Source organism: Labeo rohita, chromosome 16 (genome assembly GCF_022985175.1).
Source record: "Labeo rohita strain BAU-BD-2019 chromosome 16, IGBB_LRoh.1.0, whole genome shotgun sequence".
NCBI classification, from domain to species: Eukaryota; Metazoa; Chordata; class Actinopteri; order Cypriniformes; family Cyprinidae; genus Labeo; species Labeo rohita.
The window spans coordinates 16,100,539-16,108,550 of record NC_066884.1 but is presented as its reverse complement, the minus strand read 5'-3'; positions in this window follow the sequence as shown (position 1 = coordinate 16,108,550).

Sequence of the window (8,012 nt, the reverse complement as noted above, 5' to 3'; positions counted from 1 at the left end):
TTATTTAGATTTGTGTCTGTATAGCTTTTTATATTGTGGCACAGCTCTTTTTGTTTCTTATGATAGACCTGAGACAAATGCAATTTTAAGAATTTCAGGTTCACAATATATTTCTATTATATGGAAAAATTCCACAGTTGTTGTGTTTCTTGTTTTAGTAGTTTTATCATGTTTCTCTCTCTGCTGTCAGGGTGCATGTGGTTCTTGCTGGGCATTCAGCTCTGTTGGGGCTCTTGAAGGTCAGCTGATGAAGACCACAGGAAAGCTGGTCGACCTCAGTCCTCAGAATCTGGTGGACTGTTCCTCCAGTTACGGCACCCATGGCTGCAATGGTGGTTGGATGAATGACGCCTTCCAGTATGTTATTGGTAATGGGGGAATAGACTCAGAGTCATCTTACCCTTATGAAGGAGTGGTAAGTTGTTTGTGTGGGCCTAAGTGAAAAAAGAAACAAGCGATAATTACAGAAACATGGTAGAACTGCAAGATTTTTGCCACATGTATGCAGACAGCTGGATTTGTCAGTGCTTGGCACATTTTTAAAAAGCTATGATTCATTATCATTATGAATATAATCTAATAAATAAATGTGTCCAACAGCAAGGGCAGTGCAGATACGATCCATCCCAGCGAGCAGCAAACTGCACCAAGTACTATAATATCCCTGAAGGAGATGAGGAACAGATACGCAGGAGAGCGGAGATCCAAACAATGCACTTTTAATAAACAATCCAAAGGAACAGACTCAGGGAAACAACGGGAACCAGCAACCAACGACGAGCAAAACAAACTGAAGACAATCTAATCACCGACAAGACCGTGTGGAACAAACAAACCTTATATACACAGAAACAGGGGAGTGGTCACAAACGAGATAACGAGGGGAGTACAAATATAGGCAAGACTAAACCAAAAGAAACAAAACCTAAGGGGGAAACACGGACTAAACCAAATCTCAAAAAAAGCAAAAGGGGGAACAAATGGAAGAAAGCAAAAAACACTAGAAACAGGAGGGAAAAACACTAGGAAAAACAAGACAAAACAGAACACAATCCTGACATTACCCCCCCCTCCCCTAAGGCGCGACTCGCGCCGTAACTATACACAAATGGGTGGGAGGGTGGGCGCCCTGGAGGCTGTGCCAGGCGGACACGGGGGAAGCAGGGTGGTGCCTCCAGGGTGGGTCCAGGGACCATGGCGGGTCTGGGAGTTCAGGGAGCCATGGCCAAGGGTATAGTCCAGGCGGCCATGGTGGGTCTGGGAGTTCCGGGAGCCATGGCCAAGGGTATAGTCCAGGCGGCCATGGCGGGTCTGGGAGTTCCGGGAGCCATGGCCGAGCACACAGTTCATTTGGCCATGGCGGGTCTGGGGATTCAGAGAGCCATGGCCGAGCACACAGTCCTTGTGGCCATGGCGGGTCCGGAGGTTCGGGAAGCCATGGCCGGGTAAACAGTTCAGGAGGCCAAGGCTGAACAGGGGAGTAGCCCCCCCCCAAAATTTTCTTGGGGGAATTTATAGGGAGCGCTGGATGAGGTGCTGACTCAGGAGGGCGAGCTAAAGGAGGAGCCGACTCAGGAGGGCGCGCAGGAGGGCTCAGGAGGGCGCGACTCAGGAGGGCGCGCAGACTCAGGAGGGCGCGCAGACTCAGGAGGGCGCGCAGACTCAGGAGGGCGCGCAGACTCAGGAGGGCGCGCAGACTCAGGAGGGCGCGCAGACTCAGGAGGGCGCGCAGACTCAGGAGGGCGCGCAGACTCAGGAGGGCGCGCAGACTCAGGAGGGCGCGCTCAGGAGGGCGCAGACTCAGGCAGACTCAGGAGGGCGCGCAGACTCAGGAGGGCGCGCAGACTCAGGAGGGCGCGCAGACTCAGGAGGGCGCGCAGACTCAGGAGGGCGCGCAGACTCAGGAGGGCGCGCAGACTCAGGAGGGCGCGCAGACTCAGGAGGGCGCGCAGACTCAGGAGGGCGCGCAGACTCAGGAGGGCGCGCAGACTCAGGAGGGCGCGCAGACTCAGGAGGGCGCGCAGACTCAGGAGGGCGCGCAGACTCAGGAGGGCGCGCAGACTCAGGAGGGCGCGCAGACTCAGGAGGGCGCGCAGACTCAGGAGGGCGCGCAGACTCAGGAGGGCGCGCAGACTCAGGAGGGCGCGCAGACTCAGGAGGGCGCGCAGACTCAGGAGGGCGCGCAGACTCAGGAGGGCGCGCAGACTCAGGAGGGCGCGCAGACTCAGGAGGGCGCGCAGACTCAGGAGGGCGCGCAGACTCAGGAGGGCGCGCAGACTCAGGAGGGCGCGCAGACTCAGGAGGGCGCGCAGACTCAGGAGGGCGCGCAGACTCAGGAGGGCGCGCAGACTCAGGAGGGCGCGCAGACTCAGGAGGGCGCGCAGACTCAGGAGGGCGCGCAGACTCAGGAGGGCGCGCAGACTCAGGAGGGCGCGCAGACTCAGGAGGGCGCGCAGACTCAGGAGGGCGCGCAGACTCAGGAGGGCGCGCAGACTCAGGAGGGTTCCAGGGCAACTGCGACAAGGCCTGGGACCTGGGGAGAGCAGGGATAGAGAAGGTGGACAGAAGGAAGGGAGAAGCAGAGAGTCTGTGGGGAGCGCCGACTCCGAGGGAGGATCCACAGCAGAAGCAGCCACGTCAGGAGGCATTGGCACGGCTTCTCTAACTGACAGGAGCTCTGGAGCTGACTTGAGACCTGACGGGACCTCTGGAGCAGACTTGAGACCAGACAGGAACTCTGGAGCAGGCCTGAGACCAGGCGGGAGCTGGAGCGGAGCAGGAAACCGCGTTCTGGCCTGGGACCTGGGGAAAGCAGTGATAGAGGAGGAAGACTGAATAGGGGGAGAAGCAGAAAGGTTGTTGAGGGACGCCGCCTCCCTTGGAGGATCTACAGCCGTGGCTGACACCTCTGGGGGCATGGGCGCGGCTTCTCTGGCGGAAGGGGCCTTGGGCCCAGACGGGCTCTCAGTGGCGAACTTGTGAGCCGACGTGACCTCGGGGGAGCACAGTGTGCCGCCCACACACACCAAATAGCCACCGCCATTAGGGGAAGAGCAACTGCGGATGGCAGGATCTCTGTATTAGGCTCGTGAAGACCCGCTGTGGCGTGACTTGACTCAGGAAGTGGAGCGGTGTCTTGGCTTGGCTCGTGGGGAACAGCTGTGATTTGGTTTGACTCAGGAAGTGCCGAAGGAGACGTGGGCTCTGGAGGGAGCTCTTGAGGAGCGGGCTCTGGACGGCGCTCTTGAGGAGCGGGCTCTGGACGGCTGGACGACCCCAACGGAGACTCTGGAGGGCTGGGCGTCTCCAGCGGAGACACTGGATGAGCAGGCTCTGTACGAGCGGTCGCTTGAGGGCGCTCTGGCGGGTCCGTGAGCTCGGGTGCGGCAGCCATCTTGGCCGGGGCTCAGGCTTGGCGGCCATCTTGGCCGGGGCTCAGGCTTGGCGGCCATCTTGGCCGGGGGCTCAGGCTTGGCGGCCATCTTGGCCGGGGGCTCAGGCTTGGCGGCCATCTTGGCCGGGGCTCAGGCTTGGCGGCCATCTTGGCCGGGGCTCAGGCTTGGCGGCCATCTTGGCCGGGGGCTCAGGCTTGGCGGCCATCTTGGCCGGGGCGCAGGCTTGGCGGCCCTCTTGGCCGGGGCGCAGGCTTGGCGGCCATCTTGGCCGGAGACTCTGGCGTGGCTGCCATCTTGGCCGGGGATTCAGGCTTGGTGACCATTTTGGCCGGGAACTCAGGAACGGAGGCCATCTTGGCAGCCATCTTGGGATTCAGGCTTGGCAGCCATCTTGGCCGGAGACTCTGGCGTGGCAGCCATCTTACGTGCAGACTCTGGCGTGGCGGCAGCCATCTTGCGTGCAGACTCTGGCGTGGCGGCAGCCATCTTGCGTGCAGACTCTGGCGTGGCGGCAGCCATCTTGCGTGCAGACTCTGGCGTGGCGGCAGCCATCTTGCGTGCCATGGGCGGTGTCCGAGTGCTCGCCGCGGGTTCCATGGTGCAAGCAGGGGTGGACACTCGGATCGTCGCTGCCCATGCTGACATTAGCGGGGGTCCAGCACACTGGCCACCACGGTTGGCCATGACCTTGGAGGGCTGGCCGCGATCTCCGGACTGACGATGAGAGAGGAGGGAGTATGAACAGGAGGAAGCGCAGGAAGACCAGAGGGAGCGGACCGGTTGGGACGGCATGTGGAGGAAGCCGGTTGATGGTGGGCTGGAGCGGCAACGTGTTCTCTAATGGGGGAAAGATTGGAATCTTTCACATCCACGTAAAAAATCGGAATGACAGAGGGTGAGGACCTGGTTGATAAATTCAGCAACCGGTTTATAGCGATCCTCATAGGGTATGGAACTGAGCAACTGGGAATCATTTAGCCCCATTAGAAAACACGTATTAACCATGGCATCGCTCCAACTCACCAGATGACAAACATCCAAGAATTCCTCCACATAACGTTCCACCGGCCTCATCCCCCGCCGAATACTCATAATCCTCCTCTCGGCATCCATGTTGTAATGTGGTCGGTGATTCTGTCACGCTTGACGTCGTGTGCGGGAACAGATACGCAGGAGAGCGGAGATCCAAACAATGCACTTTTAATAAACAATCCAAAGGAACAGACTCAGGGAAACAACGGGAACCAGCAACAACGGGAAAACAACTGAGACAACCAATCACCGACAAGACCGCAAAACAAACTGAAGAAACAATGGTAATCACCAAATATAGACAAGACTAAACCAAAAGAAACAAAACCTGGGGAACAAACAAACCTCTAAAAAGCAAAAGGGGGAACAAATAAGAAAGCAAAAAAACAGAAACAGGAGGGAAAAACACTAGGAAAAACAAGACAAAACAGAACACAATCCTGACAATTATAATGTTATCTCACATCTGTCCACAGGAGTTTACAATGATCCATCTTGCAGCAAAATCATAAACCATGCAGTGGTGGTTGTGGGATATGGTGCGATTGCTGGACAGGACTTTTGGCTGGTCAAAAACAGGTACAATCAGAACAACTGTGAAGTTTTGTGATTATGACCTGACTGGATCTGACAAATGTTAAATAAAATGTACCAACCCAAAATCTTGTACAAACAAAATATCTATTTCAAACAAAACACTGAGATGAGTATCTTTTGCTTTAACAGTTGGGGTACCGGATTTGGAGATGGTGGCTACATCCGTATGGCCAGAAACCAGAACAACATGTGTGCCATCGCCTCATACGCCAGCTATCCTGTTATGTAACTGAAACCATGTTTGAAACTACAAATATAGATAAGAAATAAGATTTTTTAGCTGTAAATGCATGTTCTGTATACTGTATGTTTTCTATTTCCATGTCTTTTTTAAAAAATCCAAATGTATTTTATATTTTAAATCTTTTTTTATGTCTTGTCAAGCTTTAAAAGACAAATTGCTTTCACTCTATTCAGTATGTTTACTTGGTTTTATTCAGTGCAACATCACAACGAACTGTTTCAGCCACATTCATAGTGGCATAAAATGACACGGATATTCACACCAGCAGAAAGAGATTTTGCATGAGTGATACATAAAAGAAAAGGTAAAATACTTGCTACCTTTCAGAACCGTTGATAAGTGATCTCCAGATGCCAAAAATGCCTTGAGAGAATCAATTCTGTCATGTTTTGATCCAACAATCAGGACTGCTAAAATCATATTTTTATGACACACCTAGAACATATTTTAATCATTTTTGTAGAGACAAACATTTAAGACTTATTGTATCTGTGAAATTTTCGCGTCTTGCCAGAAGATGGCGCTAACAGCTGCATCATCTATAATTCATTTTACAAAGCTCTCATCCACGGCGTAATACAGGCAGCACAGGCACAAACTACAGTTTTTTTCAACTGCTTACACACAAAATCTTTACTTGTCACACAGTTTCTAAAATCTGACACTCAAACACCAGAACCACACACCAAATCTGCAAAACCATACACTAATTCTCGGCCTTTGACTCAGTTTTCAATTTCATAAAACACTTTTTGCAAAACACAGCACACAATTCTTTATGTAACACACAAGAATCTAACAGGAAGTATCTTGATTTTCTTTTTCAAACACAACCAATCAAAATGCCACACTAATTTGTCAGTGCCTCACACTAACACCTCACATGTGCAAACACTCATTGCTTTACTTAACACTAACCAATCATGAGTTTAGAATAGGCCTTGGAATAATCACCGTTTTCAAAATTATGAATTATGCAATGCATATTGTGAAATATTTAAACTATTTAAAATAACTGTTTTCTATGTGAATATATTGTAAATATGTAATATATTGTGATACGGACAAAAAGCTGAATTTACAGCATCATTACTCCAGTCTTCAGTGTCACATGATCCTGCAGAAATCTTTCTAATATAATAAACATTTATTATTATTATTATTATTATTATCATCATCAATATTTAAAACAGTTAAGTACCTTTTTTCAGGATTCTTTGATGAATAGAAACATTTCTATATAAATGCTGGTCTTCTGAACATTCTATTCATCAAAGAAACCTGAAAAAAAATCTACTCAGCTGTTTTCAACAAAATAATAATAAAGGATCATGTGACTGCAGTAATGATGCTAAAAATTCAGCTTTGAAATCACAGGCATAAATTACATTTTAAAATATATTCAAATAGAAAAAAGTTATTGTAAATAGTAAAAATAATTCAAAATTTTACTATTTTTGCTGTATTTTGGATCAAATAAACACAGGTGGTGAGCAGGTGAGCAGAAGAGACTTCTTTAAAAAACATTAAAAATCTTCCTGTTTAAAAATTTTTGACTGGTAGAATATTTATTTTCTTTTATTACTGTGTAATACTGTATTCACAACCACAAATGCTTACAGTAAAAAATAATAATAATTACAGTTTGGTTTCCATCTTGCTTTTTCATGTTTACCATATTTTTCAACATCTCTCTGCCAATTACTTTCATTCTTGTACAGAAATATACATAGAAGCTCATGAAAGAAGAGCTTTAAGTTTTGAATAAATGTGTGTGTGTGTGTGTGTGTGTGTGATATTTTGAATGCAGTGCTTCATTTTGCAGGAGATGTGAGTCATTTTGCATTTTGTGTGTGCAATTCTTAGATTTGTTTGTAAAGTTTTGAAAAAAAGAGGCAAAGTTTTGAAAATGTGTGTAAGCAGTTGAAAAAAACTGTAATTGTGAATTGATAAATAAATTGTTGAACAAGGGTTTTTACATAATTTCCATGACAGAGTTCAGGAAAATCGTTTAATCTTACTACTGGAGCTGCCAGTTTGCCAGTTTCAACAGTTGACTTTACTAGAGAGGACCCGTAATGAATTAACTGTTGTTAACTACTTACTAAACTCAGCTCATGATTTACTAATGTTTTTTTTTTTTTTTTTTTATGTATGCTGTTATTTGTAAATGCTACTGCTGTTTGTTATCTTTTGAAATACAGTTTTATCCTAAAGCTTTAGTACACCATAATAAATGATTGCACTCTCATTTTTGCAGAGTAATTGTTTAATTTGTAACAGCAATAATTTACAACAGTAACATGGTCGTTGTAGTCCCTACCAGCCATTTGTTGTAGGCCTTAAAAAGTGAATTCTGTAAAATAAAATATCTCTCTTTGCATTGAACTTTAAGGGTTGTAACTTTGCAGATGTTGTTTATGTTCAAACGGCAACATTACACACTAACTAAAGTAAAAAAAAAAAAAAAACTGAAATCATAATCAATGACCCTTTTAACTTTGTGATCATGTGACCTCATGTTGCCACATCCATTATGTATTAAATTAATAAGCATCTTTCACACATTGTACAGTGCCTATAGAAAATCATTATACCCTGTGAAAACTATTGTTTAAAAAATTCCGGAGGATTATTAAAAATTAATCAGTGAAAAGCCTGGTCTGGTAAAGTGATCAGCCCATTAAGCCCAATTCACACCAAGAACAATAACTATAACTATAAAAATGCTTTCAAATTAAAAA